Here is a 15,621-nt window from a genome sequence, read left to right as displayed (position 1 = left end):
TCCAAAGGGTCCTTCACACCATTGCTGCAACTCAAGAAGTTCCCCGACATACCCGTCTCCACTCGAGAGGAAGCACGTGGGTCCCGCACACATCCAGGGGAGCCCCGTTTCCGCCTCCTAGCTCGAGATGAGGGATCCTTTCCCTGTTTCGTAGGGAAAGAATTCCCGGCGTTCCCGTCGCATCTCAAGAGGTGGCGCTCTCCACAGGAAAGGCGAGAGGAACTCCAGGGTCGTGCCACCATTCCAAGAGACCCCCAGATGTGTCAGTCCATTCCAGAGGAACCTGTTTTCCCTGCACTGCCTTGACGTTCAAGCCGAGGATTGACTCCCACCACGTGTGCACGTGGGACAGCCCTGTGGGAAAGCCTCGTGGGAAAGCCTCGTGGGAAAGACTCGAGGGAAAACCATAGATCCTTTGATCCACGCGGCGGACTGCGTGACACTGCTGCTACCGCTCTGGAGGAAAGCGCAAGTGCATGCCCGCATTCGAGACGAGGACTGACTCCCCTGGGGAGACTCCAGAAGTACCCCAAGATCCATGTCAGCACTGGAGAGGAATCCTCAGGTTCCGGCCCCGACTCCACACAAGGTCTTAGGCCCCGGCATCGACGGGAGAGGAATGCAGAGAAGCCCCCGAGGAACTCGCATGGGGACTGGCCTTTCCTGAGGCCACCAGAGCGGGTCCCTGAGGTCCCCGTCGTAAGTCGAGAGCACCTGCCGCAACTCGAGAAAATCCAGGAGGTTTTGCCCTCCAGGCAAGATGAGGCCCATTTCCGATGAGGCTTCTCGAGGCCAATCACATCTAACCGCTGGAACATCCAAGGGGTCCTTCACACCCTTGCTGCAACTCAAGAAGTTCCCCGACATACCCGTCTGCACTCGAGAGGAATCACGTGGTGTCCCGCACACATCCAGGGGAGCCCCGTTTCCGCCTCCTAGCTCGAGATGAGGGATCCTTTCCCTGTTTCGTAGGGAAAGAATTCCCGGCGTTCCCGTCGCATCTCAAGAGGAGGCGCTCTCCACAGGAAAGGCGAGAGGAACTCCAGGGTCATGCCACCATTCCAAGAGTCCCCCAGATGTGTCAGTCCATTCCAGAGGAACCTGTTTTCCCTGCACTGCCTTGACGTTCAAGCCGAGGATCGACTCCCACCACGTGTGCACGTGGGACAGCCCTGTGGGAAAGCCTCGTGGGAAAGCCTCGTGGGAAAGACTCGAGGGAAAACCATAGATCCTTTGATCCACGCGGCGGACTGCGTGACACTGCTGCTACCGCTCTGGAGGAAAGCGCAAGTGCATGCCCGCATTCGAGACGAGGACTGACTCCCCTGGGGAGACTCCAGAAGTACCCCAAGATCCATGTCAGCACTGGAGAGGAATCCTCAGGTTCCGGCCCCGACTCCACACAAGGTCTTAGGCCCCGGCATCGACGGGAAAGGAATCCCGAGTGGCCCCCGAGGAACTCGCATGGGGACTGGCCTTTCCTGAGGCCACCAGAGCGGTTCCCTGAGGTCCCCGTCGTAAGTCGAGAGCACCTGCTGCAACTCGAGAAAATCCAGTAGGTTTTGCCCTCCAGGCGAGATGAGGCCCATTTCCGCTGAGGCTTCTCAAGGCTAATCACGTCTAACCACTGGAACTTCCAAAGGGTCCTTCACACCCTTGCTGCAACTCAAGAAGTTCCCCGACATACCCGTCTGCACTCGAGAGGAAGCACGTGGTGTCCCGCACACATCCAGGGTAGCCCCGTTTCCGCCTCCTAGCTCGAGATGAGGGATCCTTTCCCTTTTTCGTAGGGAAAGAATTCCCGGCGTTCCCGTCGCATCTCAAGAGGAGGCGCTCTCCACAGGAAAGGCGAGAGGAACTCCAGGGTCGTGCCACCATTCCAAGAGTCCCCCAGATGTGTCAGTCCATTCCAGAGGAACCTTTTTTCCCTGCACTGCCTTGACGTTCAAGCCGAGGATCGACTCCCACCACGTGTGCACGTGGGACAGCCCTGTGGGAAAGCCTCGTGGGAAAGCCTCGTGGGAAAGACTCGAGGGAAAACCATAGATCCTTTGATCCACGCGGCGGACTGCGTGACACTGCTGCTACCTCTCTGGAGGAAAGCGCAAGTGCATGCCCGCATTCGAGACGAGGACTGACTCCCCTGGGAAGACTCCAGAAGTTCCCCAAGATCCATGTCAGCACTGGAGAGGAATCCTCAGGTTCCGGCCCTGACTCCACACAAGGTCTTAGGCCCCGGCATCGACGGGAGAGGAATCCCGAGAAGCACCCGAGGAACTCGCATGGGGACTGGCCTTTCCTGAGGCCACCAGAGCGGGTCCCTGAGGTCCCCGTCGTAAGTCGAGAGAAACTGCCGCAACTCGAGAAAATCCAGGAGGTTTTGCCCTCCAGGCAAGATGAGGCCCATTTCCGCTGAGGCTTCTCGAGGCCAATCACATCTAACCACTGGAACTTCCAAAGGGTCCTTCATACCAATGCTTCAACTCAAGAAGTTCCCCGACATACCCGTCTCCACTCGAGAGGAAGAACGTGGGGTCCCGCACACATCCAGGGGAGCCCCATTTCCGCCTCCTAGCTCGAGATGAGGGATCCTTTCCCTGCTTCGTAGGGAAAGAATTCCCGGCGTTCCCGTCGCATCTCAAGAGGAGGCGCTCTCCACAGGAAAGGCGAGAGGAACTCCAGGGTCGTGACACCATTCCAAGAGTCCCCCAGATGTGTCAGTCCATTCCAGAGGAACCTGTTTTCCCTGCACTGCCTTGACGTTCAAGCCGAGGATCGACTCCCACCACGTGTGCACGTGGGACAGCCCTGTGGGAAAGCCTCGTGGGAAAGCCTCGTGGGAAAGACTCGAGGGAAAACCATAGATCCTTTGATCCACGCGGCGGACTGCGTGACACTGCTGCTACCGCTCTGGAGGAAAGCGCAAGTGCATGCCCGCATTCGAGACGAGGACTGACTCCCCTGGGGAGACTCCAGAAGTACCCCAAGATCCATGTCAGCACTGGAGAGGAATCCTCAGCTTCCGGCCACGAATCCACACAAGGTCTTAGGCCCCGGCATCGACGGGAGAGGAATCCCGAGAGGCCCCCGAGGAACTCGCATGGGGACTGGCCTTTCCTGAGGCCACCAGAGCGGGTCCCTGAGGTCCCCGTCGTAAGTCGAGAGCACCTGTCGCAACTCGAGAAAATCCAGGAGGTTTTGCCCTCCAGGCGAGATGAGGCCCATTTCCGCTGAGGCTTCTCGAGGCCAATCACGTCTAACCACTGGAACTTCCAAAGGGTCCTTCACACCCTTGCTGCAACTCAAGAAGTTCCCCGACATACCCGTCTCCACACGAGAGGAAGCACGTGGTGTCCCGCACACATCCAGGGGAGCCCCGTTTCCGCCTCCTAGCTCGAGATGAGGGATCCTTTCCCTGTTTCGTAGGGAAAGAATTCCCGGCGTTCCCGTCGCATCTCAAGAGGAGGCGCTCTCCACAGGAAAGGCGAGAGGAACTCCAGGGTCGTGCCACCATTCCAAGAGTCCCCCAGATGTGTCAGTCCATTCCAGAGGAACCTGTTTTCCCTGCACTGCCTTGACGTTCAAGCCGAGGATCGACTCCCACCACGTGTGCACGTGGGACAGCCCTGTGGGAAAGCCTCGTGGGAAAGCCTCGTGGGAAAGACTCGAGGGAAAACCATAGATCCTTTGATCCACGCGGCGGACTGCGTGACACTGCTGCTACCGCTCTGGAGGAAAGCGCAAGTGCATGCCCGCAATCGAGACGAGGACTGACTCCCCTGGGGAGACTCCAGAAGTCCCCCAAGATCCATGTCAGCACTGGAGAGGAATCCTCAGGTTCCGGCCCCGACTCCACACAAGGTCTTAGGCCCCGGCATCGACGGGAGAGGAATCCCGAGAGGCCCCCGAAGAACTCGCATGGGGACTGGCCTTTCCTGAGGCCTCCAGAGCGGGTCCCTGAGGTCCCCGTCGTAAGTCGAGAGCACCTGCCGCAACTCGAGAAAATCCAGGAGGTTTTGCCCTCCAGGCGAGATGAGGCCCATTTCCGCTGAGGCTTCTCGAGGCCAATCACATCTAACCACTGGAACTTCCAAAGGGTCCTTCACACCATTGCTGCAACTCAAGAAGTTCCCCGACATACCCGTTTCCACTCGAGAGGAAGCACGTGGGGTCCCGCACACATCCAGGGGAGCTCCGTTTCCGCCTCCTAGCTCGAGATGAGGGATCCTTTCCCTGTTTCGTAGGGAAAGAATTCCCGGCGTTCCCGAGGCATCTCAAGAGGAGGCGCTCTCCACAGGAAAGGCGAGAGGAACTCCAGGGTCGTGACACCATTCCAAGAGTCCCCCAGATGTGTCAGTCCATTCCAGAGGAACCTGTTTTCCCTGCACTGCCTTGACATTCAAGCCGAGGATCGACTCCCACCACGTGTGCACGTGTGACAGCCCTGTGGGAAAGCCTCGTGGGAAAGCCTCGTGGGAAAGACTCGAGGGAAAACCATAGATCCTTTGATCCACGCGGCGGACTGCGTGACACTGCTGCTACCGCTCTGGAGGAAAGCGCAAGTGCATGCCCGCAATCGAGACAAGGACTGACTCCCCTGGGGAGACTCCAGAAGGACCCCAAGATCCATGTCAGCACTGGAGAGGAATCCTCAGGTTCCGGCCACGACTCCACACAAGGTCTTAGGCCCCGGCATCGACGGGAGAGGAATCCCGAGAGGCCCCCGAGGAACTCCCATGGGGACTGACCTTTCCTGAGGCCACCAGAGCGGTTCCCTGAGGTCCCCGTCGTAAGTCAAGAGCACCTGCCGCAACTCGAGAAAATCCAGGAGGTTTTGCCCTCCAGGCGAGATGAGGCCCATTTCCGCTGAGGCTTCTCGAGGCCAATCACATCTAACCACTGGAAATTTCAAAGGGTCCTTCACACCATTGCTGCAACTCAAGAAGTTCCCCGACATACCCGTCTCCACTCGAGAGGAAGCACGTGGGGTCCCGCACACATCCAGGGGAGCCCCGTTTCCGCCTCCTAGCTCGAGATGAGGGATCCTTTCCCTGTTTCGTAGGGAAAGAATTCCCGGCGTTCCCGTCGCATCTCAAGAGGAGGCGCTCTCCACAGGAAAGGCGAGAGGAACTCCAGGGTCGTGACACCATTCCAAGAGTCCCCCAGATGTGTCAGTCCATTCCAGAGGAACCTGTTTTCCCTGCACTGCCTTGACGTTCAAGCCGAGGATCGACTCCCACCACGTGTGCACGTGGGACAGCCCTGTGGGAAAGCCTCGTGGGAAAGCCTCGTGGGAAAGACTCGAGGGAAAACCATAGATCCTTTGATCCACGCGGCGGACTGCGTGACACTGCTGCTACCGCTCTGGAGGAAAGCGCAAGTGCATGCCCGCATTCGAGATGAGGACTGACTCCCCTGGGGAGACTCCAGAAGTACCCCAAGATCCATGTCAGCACTGGAGAGGAATCCTCAGGTTCCGGCCCCGACTCCACACAAGGTCTTAGGCCCCGGCATCGACGGGAGAGGAATCCCGAGAGGCCCCCGAGGAACTCGCATGGGGACTGGCCTTTCCTGTGAAAACCAGAGCGGGTCCCTGAGGTCCCCGTCGTAAGTCGAGAGCACCTGCCGCAACTCGAGAAAATCCAGGAGGTTTTGCCCTCCAGGCAAGATGAGGCCCATTTCCGCTGAGGCTTCTCGAGGCTAATCACGTCTAACCACTGGAACTTCCAAAGGGTCCTTCACACCATTGCTGCAACTCAAGAAGTTCCCCGACATACCCGTCTCCACTCGAGAGGAAGCACGTGGGGTCCCGCACACATCCAGGGGAGCCCCGTTTCCGCCTCCTAGCTCGAGATGAGGGATCCTTTCCCTGTTTCGTAGGGAAAGAATTCCCGGCGTTCCCGTCGCATCTCAAGAGGAGGCGCTCTCCACAGGAAAGGCGAGAGGAACTCCAGGGTCGTGCCACCATTCCAAGAGTCCCCCAGATGTGTCAGTCCATTCCAGAGGAACCTGTTTTCCCTGCACTGCCTTGACGTTCAAGCCGAGGATCGACTCCCACCACGTGTGCACGTGGGACAGCCCTGTGGGAAAGCCTCGTGGGAAAGCCTCATGGGAAAGACTCGAGGGAAAACCAAGGATCCTTTGATCCACGCGGCGGACTGCGTGACACTGCTGCTACCGCTCTGGAGGAAAGCGCAAGTGCATGCCCGCATTCGAGACGAGGACTGACTCCCCTGGGGAGACTCCAGAAGTACCCCAAGATCCATGTCAGCACTGGAGAGGAATCCTCAGGTTCCGGCCCCGACTCCACACAAGGTCTTAGGCCCCGGCATCGACGGGAGAGGAATCCCGAGAGGCCCCCGAGGAACTCGCATGGGGACTGGCCTTTCCTGAGGCCACCAGAGCGGGTCCCTGAGGTCCCCGTCGTAAGTCGTGAGCACCTGCCGCAACTCGAGAATATCCAGGAGGTTTTGCCCTCCAGGCGAGATGAGGCCCATTTCCGCTGAGGCTTCACGAGGCCAATCACATCTAACCACTGGAACTTCCAAAGGGTCCTTCACACCCTTGCTGCAACTCAAGAAGTTCCCCGACATACCCGTCTGCACTCGAGAGGAAGCACGTGGTGTCCCGCACACATCCAGGCGAGCCCCGTTTCCGCCTCCTAGCTCGAGATGAGGGATCCTTTCCCTGTATCGTAGGGAAAGAATTCCCGGCGTTCCCGGCGCATCTCAAGAGGAGGCGCTCTCCACAGGAAAGGCGAGAGGAACTCCAGGGTCGTGCCACCATTCCAAGAGTCCCCCAAATGTGTCAGTCCATTCCACAGGAACCTGTTTCCCTGCACTGCCTTGACGATCAAGCCGAGGATCGACTCCCACCACGTGTGCACGTGGGACAGCAATGTGGGAAAGCCTCGTGGGAAATCCTCGTGGGAAAGACTCGAGGGAAAACCATAGATCCTTTGATCCACGCGGCGGACTGCGTGACACTGCTGCTACCGCTCTGGAGGAAAGCGCAAGTGCATGCCCGCATTCGAGACGAGGACTGACTCCCCTGGGGAGACTCAAGAAGTACCCCAAGATCCATGTCAGCACTGGAGAGGAATCCTCAGGTTCCGGCCCCGACTCCACACAAGGTCTTAGGCCCCGGCATCGACGGGAGAGGAATCCCGAGAGGCCCCCGAGGAACTCGCATGGGGACTGGCCTTTCCTGAGGCCACCAGAGCGGGTCCCTGAGGTCCCCGTCGTAAGTCGAGAGCACCTGTCGCAACTCGAGAAAATCCAGGAGGTTTTGCCCTCCAGGCGAGATGAGGCCCATTTCCGCTGAGGCTTCTCGAGGCCAATCACGTCTAACCACTGGAACTTCCAAAGGGTCCTTCACACCATTGCTGCAACTCAAGAAGTTCCCCGACATACCCGTCTCCACTCGAGAGGAAGCACGTGGGGTCCCGCACACATCCAGGGGAGCCCCGTTTCCGCCTCCTAGCTCGAGATGAGGGATCCTTTCCCTGTTTCGTAGGGAAAGAATTCCCGGCGTTCCCGTCGCATCTCAAGAGGAGGCGCTCTCCACAGGAAAGGCGAGAGGAACTCCAGGGTCGTGCCACCATTCCAAGAGTCCCCCAGATGTGTCAGTCCATTCCAGAGGAACCTGTTTTCCCTGCACTGCCTTGACGTTCAAGCCGAGGATCGACTCCCACCACGTGTGCACGTGGGACAGCCCTGTGGGAAAGCCTCGTGGGAAAGCCTCATGGGAAAGACTCGAGGGAAAACCAAGGATCCTTTGATCCACGCGGCGGACTGCGTGACACTGCTGCTACCGCTCTGGAGGAAAGCGCAAGTGCATGCCCGCATTCGAGACGAGGACTGACTCCCCTGGGGAGACTCCAGAAGTACCCCAAGATCCATGTCAGCACTGGAGAGGAATCCTCAGGTTCCGGCCCCGACTCCACACAAGGTCTTAGGCCCCGGCATCGACGGGAGAGGAATCCCGAGAGGCCCCCGAGGAACTCGCATGGGGACTGGCCTTTCCTGAGGCCACCAGAGCGGGTCCCTGAGGTCCCCGTCGTAAGTCGTGAGCACCTGCCGCAACTCGAGAATATCCAGGAGGTTTTGCCCTCCAGGCGAGATGAGGCCCATTTCCGCTGAGGCTTCACGAGGCCAATCACATCTAACCACTGGAACTTCCAAAGGGTCCTTCACACCCTTGCTGCAACTCAAGAAGTTCCCCGACATACCCGTCTGCACTCGAGAGGAAGCACGTGGTGTCCCGCACACATCCAGGCGAGCCCCGTTTCCGCCTCCTAGCTCGAGATGAGGGATCCTTTCCCTGTATCGTAGGGAAAGAATTCCCGGCGTTCCCGGCGCATCTCAAGAGGAGGTGCTCTCCACAGGAAAGGCGAGAGGAACTCCAGGGTCGTGCCACCATTCCAAGAGTCCCCCAAATGTGTCAGTCCATTCCACAGGAACCTGTTTCCCTGCACTGCCTTGACGATCAAGCCGAGGATCGACTCCCACCACGTGTGCACGTGGGACAGCAATGTGGGAAAGCCTCGTGGGAAATCCTCGTGGGAAAGACTCGAGGGAAAACCATAGATCCTTTGATCCACGCGGCGGACTGCGTGACACTGCTGCTACCGCTCTGGAGGAAAGCGCAAGTGCATGCCCGCATTCGAGACGAGGACTGACTCCCCTGGGGAGACTCAAGAAGTACCCCAAGATCCATGTCAGCACTGGAGAGGAATCCTCAGGTTCCGGCCCCGACTCCACACAAGGTCTTAGGCCCCGGCATCGACGGGAGAGGAATCCCGAGAGGCCCCCGAGGAACTCGCATGGGGACTGGCCTTTCCTGAGGCCACCAGAGCGGGTCCCTGAGGTCCCCGTCGTAAGTCGAGAGCACCTGTCGCAACTCGAGAAAATCCAGGAGGTTTTGCCCTCCAGGCGAGATGAGGCCCATTTCCGCTGAGGCTTCTCGAGGCCAATCACGTCTAACCACTGGAACTTCCAAAGGGTCCTTCACACCATTGCTGCAACTCAAGAAGTTCCCCGACATACCCGTCTCCACTCGAGAGGAAGCACGTGGGGTCCCGCACACATCCAGGGGAGCCCCGTTTCCGCCTCCTAGCTCGAGATGAGGGATCCTTTCCCTGTTTCGTAGGGAAAGAATTCCCGGCGTTCCCGTCGCATCTCAAGAGGAGGCGCTCTCCACAGGAAAGGCGAGAGGAACTCCAGGGTCGTGCCACCATTCCAAGAGTCCCCCAGATGTGTCAGTCCATTCCAGAGGAACCTGTTTTCCCTGCACTGCCTTGACGTTCAAGCCGAGGATCGACTCCCACCACGTGTGCACGTGGGACAGCTCTGTGGGAAAGCCTCGTGGGAAAGCCTCGTGGGAAAGACTCGAGGGAAAACCAAGGATCCTTTGATCCACGCGGCGGACTGCGTGACACTGCTGCTACCGCTCTGGAGGAAAGCGCAAGTGCATGCCCGCATTCGAGACGAGGACTGACTCCCCTGGGGAGACTCCAGAAATACCCCAAGATCCATGTCAGCACGGGAGAGGTATCCTCAGGTTCCGGCCCCGACTCCACACAAGGTCTTAGGCCCCGGCATCGACGGGAGAGGAATCCCGAGACGCCCTCGAGGAACTCGCATGGGGTTGGCCTTTCCTGAGGCCACCAGAGGGGGTCCCTGAGGTCCCCGTCGTAAGTCGAGAGCACCTGCCGCAACTCGAGAAAATCCAGGAGGTTTTGCCCTCCAGGCGAGATGAGGCCCATTTCCGCTGAGGCTTCTCGAGGCTAATCACGTCTAACCACTGGAACTTCCAAAGGGTCCTTCACACCATTGCTGCAACTCAAGAAGTTCCCCGACATACCCGTCTCCACTCGAGAGGAAGCACGTGGGGTCCCGCACACATCCAGGGGAGCCCCGTTTCCGCCTCCTAGCTCGAGATGAGGGATCCTTTCCCTGTTTCGTAGGGAAAGAATTCCCGGCGTTCCCGTCGCATCTCAAGAGGAGGCGCTCTCCACAGGAAAGGCGAGAGGAACTCCAGGGTCGTGCCACCATTCCAAGAGTCCCCCAGATGTGTCAGTCCATTCCAGAGGAACCTGTTTTCCCTGCACTGCCTTGACGTTCAAGCCGAGGATCGACTCCCACCTCGTGTGCACGTGGGACAACCCTGTGGGAAAGCCTCGTGGGAAAGCCTCGTGGGAAAGACTCGAGGGAAAACCATAGATCCTTTGATCCACGCGGCGGACTGCGTGACACTGCTGCTACCGCTCTGGAGGAAAGCGCAAGTGCATGCCCGCATTCGAGACGAGGACTGACTCCCCTGGGGAGACTCCAGAAGTACCCCAAGATCCATGTCAGCACTGGAGAGGAATCCTCAGCTTCCGGCCCCGACTCCACACAAGGTCTTAGGCCCCGGCATCGACGGGAGAGGAATCCCGAGACGCCCCCGAGGAACTCGCATGGGGACTGGCCTTTCCTGAGGCCACCAGAGCGGTTCCCTGAGGTCCCCGTCGTAAGTCGAGAGCACCTGCCGCCACTCGAGAAAATCCAGGAGGTTTTGCCCTCCAGGCGAGATGAGGCCCATTTCCGCTGAGGCTTCTCGAGGCCAATCACATCTAACCACTGGAACTTCCAAAGGGCCCTTCACATCATTGCTGCAACTCAAGAAGTTCCCCGACATACCCGTCTGCACTCGAGAGGAAGCACGTGGTGTCCCGCACACATCCAGGGGAGCCCCGTTTCCGCCTCCTAGCTCGAGATGAGGGATCCTTTCCCTGTTTCGTAGGGAAAGAATTCCCGGCGTTCCCGTCGCATCTCAAGAGGAGGCGCTCTCCACAGGAAAGGCGAGAGGAACTCCAGGGTCGTGACACCATTCCAAGAGTCCCCCAGATGTGTCAGTCCATTCCAGAGGAACCTGTTTTCCCTGCACTGCCTTGACGTTCAAGCCGAGGATTGACTCCCACCTCGTGTGCACGTGGGACAGCCCTGTGGGAAAGCCTCGTGGGAAAGCCTCGTGGGAAAGACTCGAGGGAAAACCATAGATCCTTTGATCCACGCGGCGGACTGCGTGACACTGCTGCTACCGCTCTGGAGGAAAGCGCAAGTGCATGCCCGCATTCGAGACGAGGACTGACTCCCCTGGGGAGACTCCAGAAGTACCCCAAGATACATGTCAGCACTGGAGAGGAAACCTCAGGTTCCGGCCCCGACTCCACACAAGGTCTTAGGCCCCGGCATCGACGGGAGAGGAATCCCGAGACGCCCCCGTGGAACTCGCATGGGGACTGGCCTTTCCTGAGGCCACCAGAGCAGGTCCCTGAGGTCCCCGTCGTAAGTCGAGAGCACCTGCCGCAACTCGAGAAAATCCAGGAGGTTTTCACCTCCAGGCGAAATGAGGCCCATTTCCGCTGAGGCTTCTCGAGGCCAATCACATCTAACCACTGGAACTTCCAAAGGGTCCTTCACACCCTTGCTGCAACTCAAGAAGTTCCCCGACATACCCGTCTGCACTCGAGAGGAAGCACGTGATGTCCCGCACACATCCAGGGGAGACCCGATTCCGCCTCCTAGCTCGAGATGAGGGATCCTTTCCCTGTTTCGTAGGGAAAGAATTCCCGGCGTTCCCGTCGCATCTCAAGAGGAGGCGCTCTCCACAGGAAAGGCGAGAGGAACTCCAGGGTCGTGACACCATTCCAAGAGTCCCCCAGATGTGTCAGTCCATTCCAGAGGAACCTGTTTTCCCTGCACTGCCTTGACGTTCAAGCCGAGGATCGACTCCCACCACGTGTGCACGTGGGACAGCCCTGTGGGAAAGCCTCGTGGGAAAGCCTCGTGGGAAAGACTCGAGGGAAAACCATAGATCCTTTGATCCACGCGGCGGACTGCGTGACACTGCTGCTACCGCTCTGGAGGAAAGCGCAAGTGCATGCCCGCATTCGAGACGAGGACTGACTCCCCTGGGGAGACTCCAGAAGTACCCCAAGATCCATGTCAGCACTGGAGAGGAATCCTCAGGTTCCGGCCCCGACTCCACACAAGGTCTTAGGCCCCGGCATCGACGGGAGAGGAATCCCGAGAGGCCCCCGAGGAACTCGCATGGGGACTGGCCTTTCCTGAGGCCACCAGAGCGGGTCCCTGAGGTCCCCGTCGTAAGTCGAGAGCACCTGCCGCAACTCGAGAATATCCAGGAGGTTTTGCCCTCCAGGCGAGATGAGGCCCATTTCCGCTGAGGCTTCTCGAGGCCAATCACATCTAACCACTGGAACTTCCAAAGGGTCCTTCACACCCTTGCTGCAACTCAAGAAGTTCCCCGACATACCCGTCTGCACTCGAGAGGAAGCACGTGGTGTCACGCACACATCCAGGCGAGCCCCGTTTCCGCCTCCTAGCTCGAGATGAGGGATCCTTTCCCTGTTTCGTAGGGAAAGAATTCCCGGCGTTCCCGTCGCAACTCAAGAGGAGGCACTCTCCACAGGAAAGGCGAGAGGAACTCCAGGGTCGTGCCACCATTCCAAGAGTCCCCCAGATGTGTCAGTCCATTCCAGAGAATCCTGTTTTTCCTGCACTGCCTTGACGTTCAAGCCGAGGATCGACTCCCACCACGTGTGCACGTGGGACAGCCCTGTGGGAAAGCCTCGTGGGAAAGCCTCGTGGGAAAGACTCGAGGGAAAACCATAGATCCTTTGATCCACGCGGCGGACTGCGTGACACTGCTGCTACCGCTCTGGAGGAAAGCGCAAGTCCATGCCCTCATTCGAGACGAGGCCTGACTCCCCTGGGGAGACTCCAGAAGTACCCCAAGATCCATGTCAGCACTGAAGAGGAATCCTCAGGTTCTGGCCCCGACTCCACACAAGGTCTTCGGCCCCGGCATTGACGGGAGAGGAATCCCGAGAGGCCCCCGAGGAACTCGCATGGGGACTGGCCTTTCCTGAGGCCACCAGAGCGGGTCCCTGAGGTCCCCGTCGTAAGTCGAGAGCACCTGCCGCAACTCGAGAAAATCCAGGAGGTTTTGCCCTCCAGGCGAGATGAGGCCCATTTCCGCTGAGGCTTCTCGAGGCCAATCACATCTAACCACTGGAACTTCCAAAGGGTCCTTCACACCATTGCTGCAACTCAAGAAGTTCCCCGACATACCCGTCTCCACTCGAGAGGAAGCACGTGGGGTCCCACACACATCCAGGGGAGCCCCGTTTCCGCCTCCTAGCTCGAGATGAGGTATCCTTTCCCTGTTTCGTAGGGAAAGAATTCCCGGCGTTCCCGTCGCATCTCAAGAGGAGGCGCTCTCCACAGGAAAGGCGAGAGGAACTCCAGGGTCGTGCCACCATTCCAAGAGTCCCCCAGATGTGTCAGTCCATTCCAGAGGAACCTGTTTTCCCTGCACTGCCTTGACGTTCAAGCTGAGGATCGACTCCCACCACGTGTGCACGTGGGACAGCCCTGTGGGAAAGCCTCGTGGGAAAGCCTCGTGGGAAAGACTCGAGGGAAAACCATAGATCCTTTGATCCACGCGGCGGACTGCGTGACACTGCTGCTACCGCTCTGGAGGAAAGCGCAAGTGCATGCCCGCATTCGAGACGAGGACTGACTCCCCTGGGGAGACTCCAGAAGTACCCCAAGATCCATGTCAGCACTGGAGAGGAATCCTCAGGTTCCGGCCCCGACTCCACACAAGGTCTTAGGCCCCGGCATCGACGGGAGAGGAATCCCGAGACGCCCCCGTGGAACTCGCATGGGGACTGGCCTTTCCTGAGGCCACCAGAGCAGGTCCCTGAGGTCCCCGTCGTAAGTCGAGAGCACCTGCCGCAACTCGAGAAAATCCAGGAGGTTTTCACCTCCAGGCGAAATGAGGCCCATTTCCGCTGAGGCTTCTCGAGGCCAATCACATCTAACCACTGGAACTTCCAAAGGGTCCTTCACACCCTTGCTGCAACTCAAGAAGTTCCCCGACATACCCGTCTGCACTCGAGAGGAAGCACGTGGTGTCCCGCACACATCCAGGGGAGCCCCGATTCTGCCTCCTAGCTCGAGATGAGGGATCCTTTCCCTGTTTCGTAGGGAAAGAATTCCCGGCGTTCCCGTCGCATCTCAAGAGGAGGCGCTCTCCACAGGAAAGGCGAGAGGAACTCCAGGGTCGTGCCACCATTCCAAGAGTCCCCCAGATGTGTCAGTCCATTCCAGAGGAACCTGTTTTCCCTGCACTGCCTTGACGTTCAAGCCGAGGATCGACTCCCACCACGTGTGCACGTGGGAGAGCCCTGTGGGAAAGCCTCGTGGGAAAGCCTCGTGGGAAAGACTCGAGGGAAAACCATAGATCCTTTGATCCACGCGGCGGACTGCGTGACACTGCTGCTACCGCTCTGGAGGAAAGCGCAAGTGCATGCCCGCATTCGAGACGAGGACTGACTCCCCTGGGGAGACTCCAGAAGTACCCCAAGATCCATGTCAGCACTGGAGAGGTATCCTCAGGTTCCGGCCCCGACTCCACACAAGGTCTTAGGCCCCGGCATCGACGGGAGAGGAATCCCGAGAGGCCCCCGAGGAACTCGCATGGGGACTGGCCTTTCCTGAGGCCACCAGAGCGGGTCCCTGAGGTCCCCGTCGTAAGTCGAGAGCACCTGCCGCAACTCGAGAATATCCAGGAGGTTTTGCCCTCCAGGCGAGATGAGGCCCATTTCCGCTGAGGCTTCTCGAGGCCAATCACATCTAACCACTGGAACTTCCAAAGGGTCCTTCACACCCTTGCTGCAACTCAAGAAGTTCCCCGACATACCCGTCTCCACTCGAGAGGAAGCACGTGGTGTCACGCACACATCCAGGGGAGCCCCGATTCCGCCTCCTAGCTCGAGATTAGGGATCCTTTCCCTGTTTCGTAGGGAAAGAATTCCCGGCGATCCCGTCGCATCTCAAGAGGAGGCGCTCTCCACAGGAAAGGCGAGAGGAACTCCAGGGTCGTGCCACCATTCCAAGAGTCCCCCAGATGTGTCAGTCCATTACAGAGGAACCTGTTTTCCCTGCACTGCCTTGACGTTCAAGCCGACGATCGACTCCCACCACGTGTGCACGTGGGACAGCCCTGTGGGAAAGCCTCGTGGGAAAGCCTCTTGGGAAAGACTCGAGGGAAAACCATAGATCCTTTGATCCACGCGGCGGACTGCGTGACACTGCTGCTACCGCTCTGGAGGAAAGCGCAAGTGCATGCCCGCATTCGAGACGAGGACTGACTCCCCTGAGGAGACTCCAGAAGTACCCCAAGATCCATGTCAGCACTGAAGAGGAATCCTCAGGTTCTGGCCCCGACTCCACACAAGGTCTTCGGCCCCGGCATCGACGGGAGAGGAATCCCGAGAGGCCCCCGAGGAACTCGCATGGGGACTGGCCTTTCCTGAGGCCACCAGAGCGGGTCCCTGAGGTCCCCGTCGTAAGTCGAGAGCACCTGCCGCAACTCGAGAAAATCCAGGAGGTTTTGCCCTCCAGGCGAGATGAGGCCCATTTCCGCTGAGGCTTCTCGAGGCCAATCACATCTAACCACTGGAACTTCCAAAGGGTCCTTCACACCCTTGCTGCAACTCAAGAAGTTCCCCGACATACCCGTCTCCACTCGAGAGGAAGCACGTGGGGT

This window comes from Ovis canadensis, chromosome 7 (assembly GCF_042477335.2).
Source record: "Ovis canadensis isolate MfBH-ARS-UI-01 breed Bighorn chromosome 7, ARS-UI_OviCan_v2, whole genome shotgun sequence".
Classification (NCBI taxonomy): Eukaryota; Metazoa; Chordata; class Mammalia; order Artiodactyla; family Bovidae; genus Ovis; species Ovis canadensis.
The sequence above is the reverse complement of the archived record's forward strand: the minus strand, read 5'-3'. Positions refer to the sequence as shown.